General features: G+C 39.0%; 1 pseudogene; it reads left to right on the top strand.

Moving 5' to 3' along the window:
• Positions 1–549: 549 nt before the first annotated feature.
• LOC122099913 lies at positions 550–646 on the top strand (annotated as a pseudogene).
• Positions 647–15,139: the final 14,493 nt, after the last annotated feature.

The raw sequence follows: 15,139 nt of genomic DNA, 5'->3' as shown, positions 1-15,139 counted from the left end.
GGAACAGTTATGACTGAACTCTTCATCTCTCTATGATCCCTTGTAACTAAGATTAGTGTTGTTCAAGTAAAACAATCTATTGCTGTCAGGGTAAGATATTCTGATTGGTCTGTTCCTACATGGAAGAAGAATAAAGGGTCAGGTAGACATTTGTGCCAGTAAGACCTCACTTGGGAAAATGTCAGCTGCAGAAGGTTAGAAGTAGCTCTTAAGCAAGGCTTACTTTGAATCCATTAGCTCCACAAAGGTAATTCAGTTGGATCAATTAGTACATGAAAAAGCCATCACCTTTGGACCTAGCAATAAATTATTGAAAGTATGATCAAATTCCAAATGAAAAAGATTTAAAATTGTCATTGACAAAAAAATTTGCAAATGTGAGCATTAAGATGAACAATATATTTTTTTCCACTATTCACAGAATTTTAGGGAAATAAGATCAGTAGCATTGTCAGGAACAATATAGTTTCCTTATTGCAAGTAGGGAACCGTGGATATAAGTCTGTATAAAGATTGCATCATTAACTACTTAAATTTAGAAGATACTACATGCTTCAGCAGCACGTATTCCCAAATTACAATACAGAGATTAACATGGCAATTGCACAAGAATGATATGAAAATTTGTGAAGTATTCTGTATTTTTCATTCTTCAGATGCAAGAAATGAAAAACAGTTATTAAAAAGTTGATCACAAAATAACAAGTGTAACAACACACGTAATTCATATAATTAAATTTAGTTTGACATCAGTGTATTAAATCTTCACCTCAGAAAGGCGTTTACATACCATAAACTTTACAAAACTTTTGAAATTAGACAACATTGTCATTTTATCCCAATGAAAAATAATATTAGGACCGAGGAAAAAAAGGAATCTAAAACTTTCTATATGGAATACAATCTGAAAGAACACATTATACAAACATAGAATATTTTAAAATATTCTTTTTCAGACAAGCACCAGAAATACTTTAGTTTCTGTACTATTCATTTAAATGGATAAATTAAAATTATTTCTGATTAAAATTTCACAAACTCTGCAGAAATCATTATACATGTATACAAAAACTCTTGAATACATTTTGACATCTAATGCAGGCAATTCACTTGGAAGAATTCCACGGAATTCATGAATTTTTATAGTAAGTATTGGTGTTGCCAGACGCTGGTGGCTCAAATTATAAAAAGAATTTTGAGGTATTACCAATTGTAATAGACTCAGACAGTCCTACCACTATAAAGGCCATGACAAAGGTCTCTAAAAGAGACTATTCAAGTTAATAAAGGACAGAGGATTGCCCAAATACTTTTACTCTTATATCTAAACTTGCCTAATCCCACACTGACTCAAAACAGAAAAGGAGGGTTTGGCACCACAGATACTGTAGCCTGGGTTCAGGAAATTACAGATAAAAGGCCTTACAAGGCCATTAAAGTCAATGGAAAACAAATGACAGGACTCTTAGACACAGGAGCTGACAGATCCTGTATAGCTGGAAAAGATTGTCCTATGGCCTGGCCAGTGCAAGAGACTTCTTCTTCCTTAATTGGATTAGGGATGGCTTCTAATGTAGCTTAGTCAGCTCAGAAACTCAAATGAGTATGTGAAGGGCAGCAAGGCCACTTCAAACCTTATGTTATCCCCAGCTTGCCCTTTTCTTTATGGGGCAGAGACATCATGCAAGACATGAAAATAAAATAGGACAAATAGACTCCTCATTGAAGGAGCAAAATTTTTCATAGGGGCCACTGAGGAACAGCTTTATGCTGACAAAATAATATGGAAAAGTGATGATCTGTATGGATTAATCAGTGGCCCCTAACTCAAGAAAAGATTCAAGCCATACCGGACTTAGTTCAAGAACAATTGAGAGGCTAATTCAACAAAAACCGCAACACCACCTATATGGGGAAAGATCAAGAAGCTGGTTGAAAAGGCTTGGCACATTTTGTTAATGAGTTAAATAAGGATGTTTCTCTAACAATAACAGAGCAACAAATTATTGAACCAAAATTAAAAAAAAACAAAATAGAGGCTTTGGAAAAAGTAGTCTTAAAGTTAGGGACTCAAGTCAATAATCTAAAAACCCAGCTGACAACTAGATGTCATCAGTCATTTAAATATATTTGTGTTACCCCATTACCTTATAATGAGAGCTTAGATTGGGAAGTTACCAAAGTGCATTTACAAAAAATCTGGAAGGACAATAGCTTAACTCATGAGATAGGACAGCTACAGGAAGACATCTCAGCCCTTAGTCAAGCTCATTTGGAAACCGTGTGGATAAATTCTTTGGCAGAAGACTTACAGAGAGGATTAAAAAGTCTTAATCCTTTAGATTGATGGCACTACTTGGTTACATTTGGAGTCATAATACTAATTGATATATGTATTCTTGTTGTCTTTCTAGTCCTCTTCAAACTAGTCTTCTGCTCCATCTTCTCTATATGAGAAGAAATTTCTCTGGCACATCTAAAATATAAGAAAGGAGCAAATGCCATGCCTACTCCAGTGGAGTCTGCTTAGCATGGAACACCTGCATTCAGACCTGAGAATGGGGCTTCACAGAAGCCTATCTCTGAGAATGGGACTTCACCGAAGTCTACCTCAGAAAATGGGGCTTCAAAGAGGCCTATCTCTGAGAATGGGACTTCACTGAAGTCTACCTCAGAGAATGGGGCTTCAAAGAGGCCTACCTCCTGGAAAGGCTGGCAATGCCCCTGGGAAAGATGTGTTTCTGTTCCTGTTTTTCTTTTCTTCGTTGTATAGGAGTGCCTATTAATCTTTTACTGTTCCTGCTGCTTGTTCTACTTACTCATGCTCAATGTTCCCTTATTTAAGGCTCTTTTTTAAAAGTGTTGATGACTCCAACATCCGATGAGTGTCCTGAGAATATGACTAACTCACCAGAGTTAAGTGCTACCATAAAAGCCCCTCTTATGGAAGCTATTAGACAAGTCATAAGTAAATATAAAAGTATTGGAGGTTTCATGACATCACTTCAGCAGAAGGAATTGTTTGTAAGAGATTTACAGGAAGCTGTAGGCACGGCTAGAGCAAAAAGTGTGTATGGCTACTGGAGACTTTCCTTTAATCCTAAAGCATATACAATAGACTCATATAGATATCCTGTAGGTAAGAAAGATGTAGAGGGATATTTAGACCAAAAGCTAAATAAGATTCTTAAAAAGTTGGTAGATGGAAGGTGGCAATGGCTTATCAGAGGAAAATGGTGGGATCCTCCATTATCTAGAGGACCCCAACGACTTCCCCCAGATCCATAGCCTTTTACAGGTGTGTATGATAAGGATGGCAACCATTGGGAAATGTACTTAGAAGAAAGAACTTCCTATTACTCTTTTTCATTTACTGAGAGACTTGCTAGATTTAGGTCTCCTTGGTACTTACTATCAAAGAAGGAACAAGAAAGATCTTATGAGACAGTTAAGGCCTCTATGGAGAAGAGTAAACGATTATGTGAAAGGGTTACAGAAAAGACACTATGAGCTTAAATTTGATATATGGCCAGATTTAATTAAGTATACTAAATATCATGATTTTGGCCACAAATTGGGGACCCTCTAAAGAATGGCAAAGAAGCACAATTGCTTAAAAAAGATTTGAAACATATAAAGTACAAAACTAAACAAAAGTAACTAAAGTACTAGAGTTCATGCCTTTCTGTCCAGTACTTTACCCATGTGCTCTGGTTAATGGTTAATAGGTGATAAACATCAAAACCAATTGTATTTCTTAAAAATAGAGGTAAAGCCGAAAACAAGTGCCTATTGTCATAGCTCGTCATCCAAAAAAAAGATCAGGCGACCAGCTGGTGAACACTCAAAAACGAAGCCTTGGAGCAGATTGTGCAACTTTTTGCCCTTTCTCATGAAGACTTTTGCTATAAAAGCATGTTATCCTCTGCAATAAATCGCACTCAGCATTCACTCCTCTTCTGTGTGAGTTGTCTGTTTGCCATCTCCCCACCTGTTCCAGTTCCTCCACTAGGTGTCCTCCGTCGTCCCAACAGAGCCAGTCAGCCGCAGAGGTCCATTGTATCTTTGCTATCTCAATTCTCAGCAGCAAGAGGCCTTTAGTTTGGGCATTGGTATCTGTATCATGATGAAGTAAGAAAGAAGCCACTCTGGTGTTATTCTGCATATATACACTGTGCAGGGTTGTCCAGCCATCTACAGTTATTGCATTTGCCACTTGAGCCACCAACTCATGGACAATGTCTAAGTGTCCACTGCAGGCTTTCTGATGAAGAGGGGTATACTCATCATCATCCCTAGTATTCACATGAGTGGCCTTTATGGAAAGTAGTGTCTGCATTGTAGTAAGCTGAATATTTTCAGCAGCCCAATGAAGAAATTTACTTGGATCCTTCTCCAATTTTTGTCTTGCAATTGATATCATTCCTTATTTTTTCATCTTGTTCCTCATCTTCCTAAGAATTGCCTAACCAGAGACTTTGCGTGCCAGTGGGAATGAAGTTTCCATGTATTTCCCTAATAGTTCACATTGGTTGAACTGGTCAGAAAAATCTAGTGAATTTTCTGCATATCTGATTTATATCCTTTTTCCAATTTTTCTATTCGAAATTATTCTAACTGGAGAGTAGGGAATTGATGGAGAACAGAGGAAAGATGTTCCTCCGTATTCAAAGGTACAGACTGAAATTTAGGACCAGTGATGTCTTCATGTGCAGCTTATTCTAGGAATGAGAAAATATGAAATAATGCCTTCTATATAAATGATTTGGGAAATGGCAGAGCAAAAAGTGAAATGATGCAACCAAAAATATAAAAGCAAAATAAATTAGGATAATTATGGAGCAATCATATTATCTATGAGAACCATGAAATAGAGAAAGGAAGAGAGATACAGATGTGCAATGACCTAGCTAGCCACAAAATTCATGCCTCTGATCAATTGATAGAGCAAACAAAATTTTATTTTTTAAAAAAGATGGAAATAGAATTTATATATTTACTTGGAATTAGTAAATACATTTTAGTAGCCTACATAAAGAGACATAGCTTTGACCAAATTACAGACAAGAATCTAAACCCTTGGTAATTCTAGTAAATCCTTGGTAATTCTAGTAAAATTTGACTGAAATCAGTTGAATCACACTTTTCCTGTACAATGAAGAAATAGGTCCAAGCTAGTAAAGCAGCTAGAGAAGGCAGGAAGATTGTATCTGTGACAAAACTTTGTGGAAAATGGTATTGAGGACTTCTCACTGGTGATCCACTTGCACTGGAAGCATGATTCTGAAGTATTGCTTGCTGATTCTGAACTATTGCTTTGATCATTATATTCTCCAAGAAGAAAAAATGAGAATTGATAATTTAGGACTACTAATATATTTTGAACTTCTCACTAAGCATCTTCAATCATCAAAATCACATGAAGAAAATAGACAGGCCTACTTTATTAGATGAAAACAAGTGTCTTTTAAAAAACAAAGAATTTATGTAGTCATGCATAGGACTTCTATTTTACCAATGCCTCATACATTTTTTATAATGTTGGGTAACAATAAATAATGGATTTATTAGAAGGCTCTTAAAGCTCATATGTTCAATAGTGATTTCTCTTACACTGTATCATGGTATTTTTTGTTTATGGTCTTAAGAAATTTACATAACTAACTTGAATTTCTGACAGGACAGTATCATCACTGTACATCTTGCTTCCATACTCTCAGTTTTACATTACTATCTAAGTATGTGCATTAGATAGTTATAGAGAAAAAAAGTAGAAGCCACACTAGTGGCTCATGTCATTAATACTAGTTAATCAGAAAGATGAAATCTGAGGATTGTGGTTTGAAAGCAGACCAAGAAAAAAAAGTCCATTAGATTCTGATTTGAATGTAACCAGCAAAAACTAGAAATGGAGCTGTGGTACAAGCAATAAAATGCTAGCCTTGAGTAAACTGAAATAAAAAATAAATTCTGGGAAAAGCTGTGTGTACAGTAGGAAATGACCTACTGTGTTAGGAGCCATTCCAGATGTGTAGAGGCTCTGAGTTTTGTCTACAGTTGTTCTGATAACAATAGTGCCATCTTCTCGGGGGTTGGAATATTCATGTGCTCAAGGACTCCCTGAGGCCTTGGGCTACCCGTTGGTGTGTGTGTGTGTGTGTGTGTGTGTGTGTGTGTGTGTGTGTGTGTGTTTCCCTCATTTTGCCCTGTCCACTTTGTGAGTGCCTGTCTGCCTATTCCTAATCTCGGATAGTGCCCCTTCTCCATTGCATATTTGCCTTTAGCCTCGATCAGGATCTGTAATGAGTCTTAAATTGTCAGAGACCTGAATATTCCACTTTTCCTTTGGAGCCCAAATTCGGCTGTCCATATCTTTGTACACCTCCAGAGGATTCTGGGTCAGCAGGGCCAGCTGGCATATGTTCTCCCTTGCCTCTGGGGGGGGGGGCAGGGTCAGTCATGTGATGTCCTGTCATTTTCCTCAGATGGGCCTCTGGCTGTACGTCCCACTCTCAGCAGTCTGGCAGTGGAGTGGGGGAAGGGTGGTTGCCAGTGGCTCTGACCAACTCGAGCTTGATAGCTGACTGAAGGCTAACCCAGCAAGGATGATCAGGGTTTACATGGGAGGTGAGGCCAAGGTCGATGTCTAGGAAATGTCAACATATCTTTTCACAGGTAAGTATATCTTCCAACCCTAGCAGGGCCTCTAGACAATTCCAGATGTCAGAATACAGAGGCACAGACTTTGAGCTCCAGGGCCAGAGAACTAGGGGATGAGAGACTGGTATGGCCAGTGCCTCAATGTTCTGGGGCATTAACCTTGAACTGGCTATGTCCCCCTTGTGTAAGTTCTTAACCCAGTGCTGGCCACACACCGGCCACTTGTGCTGTGGAAGTGGTAGGAGCAGAGGTGAGATCTAGGATGACCAAAATCGGGATTTATGGCCTGAATGGGGTGTAAGTTGTCTTTAAAAAAATCTTAGAGCTGGAATTCACAGCTTGGCACTGTCCCTGAGCTTCCTTTGTTCAAAGCTAACACTTTAACACTTGAACCATAGCTCACCTTTCATTTTTTTTAGTAGCTGAGTAGACAGAAGAGTATCACATACTTCCCTGCCTTGGCTGGCTTCAAGTTGCTGCCCTAAGAGCTCAACCACTTGAGTAGTTAGGATTTCTGGTATGAGCCTCTGGCAACTGCTAAGGATGTGTGTGTGTGTGTGTGTGTGTGTGTGTGTGTGTGTGTGTGTTTACCAGGGCTTAAACTCAGAGCTTAGGTGGTATCCTAGGTATCTTTAACTTGTTTGCACAAGGGTGGTGCTGTAGTACTTGAACTACAGTAGCTCTGCTTCCCATCTTTTTCATGATACTTTGGAGATAAGAGTTTGCCCAGGCTAGCTTTGAATCTTGATTGATCCATAGGTCTCAGCCTTGAGTAGCTAGGATTATAGGCATGAGCCACTGGCATCCAGCTGCATGGATGTCTTTTCCTAATCTCTTCTGTTCTAACAGCTGTCTACTTGCCCTGGGCTAGATCTCTGACCTACACATCAGCTTCCACCAGCCCCTGACTGTGTGAAGAACATATAACTCAAACTTGATCCCATTCTTTTTCCTCAGGGGAGGAGGTTATGTTTCATCTGAAGCCTGGGGTAGGAGGGGTAGCTGTAGATGGGTGCTCAGCTGGGAGAGAGGTAGTATGTTTTAGCCAAGAAAGGAAGTGTGGCCAGATGCTAATAGCTCATGCTCTCATACTCCTAGCTCTTCAAGAGTCCGAGATCTGAGGATTGCCATTCAGAGGCAGCCTAGATAGAAAAGTCTGTGAGACTCTCTTCTGCAAATAGCCACCCAAAACCTGGAAGAAAAGCTGTGACTTAAGTGGTAGAGTGCTAGTCCTGAATGAAAAAAGTGAGGGACAGAGCCCAGGCCTTGAGGTCAAACCCTAGTACCAAGGTGCTTATGCGTGCACACACAGACACACACAGACACACAGACATGCAGACACACACACACACACACACACACACACACACAAAACACATACACAGGAAGGTGGTAATGATGAGCTGAGCTAGAACTGGGGGCAGACCTGAGGCATTGTCACAGTAAACTCTATAGGCATATCAAGTGGTTTCTCCCTAAATCCTTCTTGGGCTGAGGGGTCTGGGCCATGGCAGTAAGTTCCATGGAACCTGTCCCTCCATCTGTGCACTGGGCCACAGGACCAAGGGGAGGGCACTATGGATGCTCATTTGTAGTCGACCCACGATTGCAGACCTTCATGTGCCCCTGAGCATGGTGAGGAAAGGAGGCCTCTGAGCCCTGGGACTCCAGGGACAGTGACTGCTACAAGCATCAGCCAGCTGGCTGTGGATTCCTGAGACTACAAGTCTTTCATGAGCCCAACACAACACCTGCCCAAGGTGTGCCTGACAAATTCACACTCTTGTGATACCCGCATGAGTGGGCATTACCTGGTGTGACATCTTGCAGCTTCTGCCCCTCCTGGCTCAGAACTGTGGTCTGAGACTTCAATTTACTGTTCAGATCCACATTACATCCATGACAGATGCCATTCTGATTATCTCCATGCCCCAAGGCTCCACCCTTCTTTGGTACTGTGTCTTGCTCCGTAGGGAATGGCCTCCAAACAGGCTGCTCTCAAGACTTGTAGGACACCTAGAATTGGGAGACCCTTAGGGGCCCACTGGAAAGTGGGCCTAGAGCCACAGAGTGAGGTACAAGCAGGCCAGGGGTTGGTCATGGGGCTTGAACTCTGGGCCTGGGCGCTGTCCCCAAGCTCTTCAGCTTACCACTTGAGCTACAGAGCCACTTCCAGTTTTACGGAGGTTCCTTGGAGATCAGAGTCTCTCAGACTTTCCTGCTTGGGCTGGCTTTGAACTGTGGTCCTCACATCTCAGTCTTCTGGGGACTAGGAGGACAGGTGTGAGCCACCAGTGCCCAGCTGATATGGCCTTTCACCACAGTGGGCTAGGAGCTCCTGAAAGCTTTTCTTTATTTTTCTGTGCCAGTACTTGGGCTTGAACACAGGGTCTGGGCTCTGGTCTCTTAACTTTTTCACTCAAGGTTAGCACTTTACCACTTGAGCCACAGCTCCATTTCTGGCTTTTGGTAGTTCATCGGCAAGAAGAGTCTCACTAACTTTCCTCCCCTGAGCTGGCTTGACACAAGATATCTATTTCAGTCTCCTGAGTAGCTAAGATTTACAGGGGTTGAGCCACTGGTGGCATTGGGCTAGAAGCTTTTCTTAAGCAAGCATTATTCCCTGCATTTGCCCTGAATCCTACATGCAAAGGAGGTCTGAGGGTCAGGAGCTGTTAAAAAATAAGCTCCCAGCCACAGGAAATGGATGGGGTCCCTGGTAAAAGCTGAGCTAATCTTCACCCTGGGCCCCATTCTGGGACCCCACACTCTGCCCTACCTGTGACTCAGCCTTGAATGTCCTGCCATACTTGCCTGAAGCCACAGAACCTTCATTCCACCCATACCATCTGCTCTACACCACACCTCAGGACCAATTAAATATATGCTGCAAAGTTTTCCTCATTTGAAATAACTACACTATGTGCATAAATCTACAAGTTAATCCAATAGATAGTAAACGACAAATAATTCCTCTTGGATATGATTAACTAACTGCACTCTAAGCATTCACATGGCAAGAAGATGGGAAGCTATTCTTAGGAGAGGATCACAATGGCTCAATACGTATGTGCATGTGACCATATAAAATGTTGATTATTGCAATGAACTGTAATAATCAATCATACATGTGAAGAACATGTATCTGCATATAATTTTAAAAGATGTCATAGAAACAACCGACTTCTCTATAAACTCAACAGCAACATTCTAAGTTTAGAAGATAAAATTGAGGGAAGTTTTCAACACAAACTAAAATACACAGTGGAAAATGTGGGAGAGAAAAGATAAGATGAAAAGTAGAATAGCTAACTATTCAAGAATTCATAAACAATTTCTAAACTTTACAAGAGAGCTGGGGTACAGTTCAGTTGTAGAAACAGACTAATATATACAAAGCCATGGGTTCAATCTCCAAGAAGGCCTAATAATAATTTAATAAATAGTAGTAATACAATAGTTACTTGAAATAAATACTTTCATACTAGAGAGGCCTGAATCCTCAAAAACTAAACAAAATATTTTCAATTCTTGTACCCAGTGACATAAAACTAAGAATGAAATGGAAATAGTTTCCTTTTCTGTCCTTTCCTTTCCTTTTCTGTTTCCTTGTTTTTCTTTTTTTCCTTTGGCACTACTGGTGCTTGAAGTTGCTAAGACTCTAACCACTTTAGATTATTTTTCTGGCCAAGCCTCTCGTGAGCAATGATCTATTCTCTATGACTTCCACAAACGTGAGATAACAGGGAAATTACACTATATCTCACTTACTTTGGTTTTGTAATTTCTCACTATTTTTTTTGTCAAAACTGGCCCTGATATGTCTTCTAAATTTCTGCCTTCTAATTAGCAGGGTATATTTCAGCTCAAGCTTGGACCCAGACTATTTTTCAATGTAAACATTCCATATTAACTTCTGTTTTCTAGTTATCATTAAATTCTATTGAGGTTAGTATGGATCTTTATGAAGTTATAAGAAGAACACAGAAATATCCCTGGAATAATTTTCCTGGTTTCTTTAAATATTTATAGCATGACATCACAAGTAGAACATTAATATTTCACAAGTACTTTATGCAGACTTCAGTAGTTTTAATTATTTTGCGCACATATTAAGTCCAACATAATTTTATCAACTCTATGAATATACCATATTTACAGATATGTTTCTTTACCAAAAATGAGTCTGTCTCATGCTTCGTTTTTATAATTAAACCCACTACTTCTCTTTGTCCCATCCCAAACCTGTTTCATCCTGGTAACACATTTTTTTTTCTCTGACTTCTAGATCATGCAATGTTTGCCTTGCATGTGTGAAGCCCTGGGTTTGATTCCTCAGTACTACATAATCAAAACAATCTGTAATTGGCACTATGACAAGTGATAGAGTGCTAGCATGAGGAAAAGAAGCTCAAGAACATTGCCAAGGCCCTGAGTTCAACCCCCAGGACTAGCCAAAAATAAACATGATGCATTTTATTAAGCCTGGCACTAGAGGCTCACGCCTGTTGTCCTAGATGCTCAGGAGGCTGAGGATTGAGTTTTGAAGCCAGCCCTCGCAGGAAAGTCCATGAGATTCTTATCTCCAATTAAATCTCAGAAAAATCTGAAAGTGCTGCTGTGCCTCAAGTGAAAGAGTTCTAGCGTTCATCCAAAGGAGCTCAGGGACAGTGCCCAGACCCAGATTTCAAACCTCAGGAAAGAAAAAAGAAAAGAAAAAAACCACACTAAATACTAAACTGCTTTGTCAAACAGCAATTTCTATACAGCTACTTAAAGTTAATTTAAAAATATGATTAGAATAAAATACCAATCACTTTGGGAAGAAGACATTGATAGAATTGAAAGGTTGTTCACAGGAGACAAAGTAAATTTTATAACATACACTTTGAGTTGAAATTTGTTCATGTCTTCTTACATCATTGATGAAATTGGCAATACTATAGTTATGGGTCAATTTCCTTGAGAAACTGATTGTATTCTTCTGTCTTTTCACAAGAAACCATAGAGGTGATTTTTTGCCTCTTTTTTTAAAAATTGTGAGCGTACCTTTCAGAGGGGTTACAATTACATGGGCAATGTAATGAGTTCATTTCTTATCAAGCGTTGTTGCCTCCTCATTTGTTTCCCCTTCCCATCCCTTCCCATCTTCCCTCACACCACCTCCCAGCCAAAGTTGTACATTTTGTTTTTCGACATAAAGTCTTGTACATCTCATTGCTGGAATGGGTCCACCTGTATCCCTATTTAAACAATATGTTTTTTCCCTCCCCTCCAGAAATTATACAAACATCAAATACAGTGAAATCAAGGCCTTACCGTGGGGGAAGGACATACAAAGAAACAAAGAAATCACCTTATACATATGTTAGAAACAATCACAAGAAAAAAAATACATTTGAATCCTTATCTTGGAGTTAATTTCTCCTAACATCAACTTATCTGACAGTTTCTGCTTGTCTCAGACATATATTAGTTATTGCAAATAAGGGAAACCATGGGACCTATGTTTCTTTGGGCCTGGTTTACTTCACATAATATAATTTTTTCCAAGTCGTTCCATTTCATAACAAATGGGGCAATGCCATCTTTTCTGATGGAGGCATAGAATTCCATTGTGTATATATACCACATTTTATTGTTCCATTCATTTGCTGAGGGGTATCTGGGTTAGTTCCACATCTTAGCTGTAGTAAATAATGCTGCAATAAACATAGTTGTGCTGATAGCTTTGTTTGTGATCATTTGGGTAAATGCCCAGAAGTGGGATTGCTGGGTCATAGGGGAGCTGTAAGTGGAGTCATTTGAGGAACCTCCATACTACCTTCCAAAGTGGTTGAACAAGTTTACACTCCCACCAACAATGCAGTAAGGTTCCCTTTTGTCCACATCTCCTCCAGCATCTGTTTTTATTACAATTCTTGAATATAAACATTCTAAATGGAATGAGGTGGTATCTCAATGGTGTTTTGATTTGCATTACTTTTACGGCTATGGAAGTTGTGCATTTCTTCATGTGTCTATTGGCCACCCTTCTTTCCTCTTCAGAGAAGTTTCTCTTTAAGTCTTTAGCTCACTTATTCAATGGGCAGTTGTTTCTTTGAGGGTTTGTTGCTGGGCATTTTAATTATTTGAGTTTCAGGTATATTTTAGATGTGAGACCCTTGTCCATTGTATGGCTAGTGAAGATCTTCTCCAAATCCTTGGGATTTCTATTGATCTTGATAGCTATATCCTTTGCCAGCAGAAGCTCTGTGATTTCATGCAATCCCATTTGTCCAAGCTTTCTTTGATTTGTTGTGTTTCTGGGTTTCTATTAAGAAAATTTCTACCTGTGCCAAGGAGACATAGGGTATCTTGTATTCCATTCTGTACTGTTTTCAGGGTGTCTGCGTTGACTCTGAGTTCTTTGATACATTTGGTGTTGATTCTTGTGCAGGATGCTATATAAGGCTCTAGCTTTAGTTTTCTATAAGTGATCAACCAATTTAGCCAGCACCCTTTACAGAAGAGGCTGTCTTTCTTCCATTCTATTTTTTAGCTCCCTTATCGAAGATTAGGTGTAGGTTCATTTCTGGGTTTTCAATTCTATTCAATTGGTCCTGAAGTCTGTTCTTGTGCCAGTAGCAGTAGCAGGCTGTTTTGATTACTATGGCTTTGTAGTGGAGTTTGAATTTTGGTATTGATATTCCTCCAGCACTGTTCTTTCTGTTAAGGATTATTTTTGCTATTTGGTTTTTTTATTGTTCTATATGAATTTTTGGATTGCCTCTTCTATTTCCTTGATGAATAAGGTTGGAATACTGATATGTATCACATTGAATTTGTAGATAGCTTTGTGAAGTATTGCCATTTTCACGATGTTGATCCTTCCAATCCAGGAGCATGGGAGGTTTTTCTGCTTCCAAAGTTCTCTTTTGATTTCCTTTTTAAGGTTTTTAAAGTTTTCATCATAGAGGTCCTTCACTTTTTTGGTTAAGTTAATTCCTAGGTTTTTTATTTGTTGTGGGGCTATTATGAATGGAGTTGCCTTCTTGATTTCATCCATGATATTCGCATTGTTGTCATACAGAAAAGCCATTGATTATTGAGGGTTAATTTTATACCCTGCTACTTTGCCAAATTTTGAATCAGCTTCAGTAATTTGATAGTGGAGTCCGTTGGATACTTTAAATAGCAAATCATGTCATCTACAAAGAGGGCGAATTTTACTTCATCTTTCCCAATTTGGATCCCTTTGATGTTTGCATCTTGTCTTATCGCTGTAGCTAGGCATTCTAATGCTAAATTGAACAGAAGTGGAGAGTGGACATCCTTGTCTCATTCCTGAGATAAGGGGGAATAGCTTTAGTTTTTCACCATTAATTATAATGCTTGCTGTAGGTTTGTCATATACAGCCTTTATTGTGTTGAGGAATGTTCCATGATTTCCTAATTTTTCCAGAAACTTCATCATAAAGGGTTGGTTGGATCTTGTCAAATGCTTTTTCTGCATCTATTGAGATAATCATATGGTTCTAATCCTTGCTGTTTGTTGATGTGACGAGTCATATTAATTGATTTGACTATATTGAACCAGCTTTCCATCCCTGAAATGAATATTGTTTGATCGCAGTTTATGATTTTTTGGATGAATTGTTGAAATCGATTGGCCAAAATTTTGTTGAGAAGTTTTGCATCAATGTTCATCAAAGAAATGGGCCTATAGTTCTTTTTCTTTGATGAGTCCCTGCCTGGTTTTGGGATGAGGGTTATCATGGCTTCATAAAATGAGTTCGGTAGGTCACATTCTCTTTCAATTTCATTGAAGAATTGGAGGGACTATTGGTGTGGCCTCTGCTTTGAAGGCCTTGTAGAATTCCACTGTAAATCCATCTAGTCCTGGGCTTTTCTTAGATGGAAGGTCTCTTACTGCTGTTTCTATTTCAATGCTTGGTATGAGCCTGTTAAGTTGGTTTAACTCATTGTGGTTGAGTTTCGGCATGTCGATATCTGCCAGGAAAAGGTTCATTTCTGCCACGTTTTCAAACTTATTAACGTAAAGTTTTGAGAAGTATTCCCTTATAATGTTCTGAATCTTGGTTGTTTCTGTGGTGAAGTTTCCATTCTCATCTCTGAGTTTATTTACTTGGGTGTTTTCTCTCCTTTTACTGATAAGATTTGCTAAGGGTCTGTCAGTTTTGTTAATTTTTTCAAAGAACCAACTCTTTGTTTTGTTGATTATTTTTATCATATTTAAAACTAATTCGTTTAATTCTGATGTAATTTTAATTATTCATTTCTGTCTCCTGGACTGGGATTTATCTTTTTGCTCTTTTTCTAGGACGTTCAGATGTCTCATTAAATTGTTGGTTTCAGATCTCTCCAATTTGTTGGTGTAGGAACTCAGAGCTCTAAACTGCCTCTGAGTACTGTATTTAATGTTTCCCTGAGGAGCTGGTAATTGTGTGTTAATTTTTGTTTAATATCATGAATATTT

The sequence above is a fragment of the Dipodomys spectabilis genome, unplaced genomic scaffold (assembly GCF_019054845.1).
Source record: "Dipodomys spectabilis isolate Male_0828 unplaced genomic scaffold, ASM1905484v1 ptg000546l, whole genome shotgun sequence".
In the NCBI taxonomy this organism is placed as follows: Eukaryota; Metazoa; Chordata; class Mammalia; order Rodentia; family Heteromyidae; genus Dipodomys; species Dipodomys spectabilis.
This window is presented reverse-complemented; position numbering and strand designations above follow the sequence as displayed.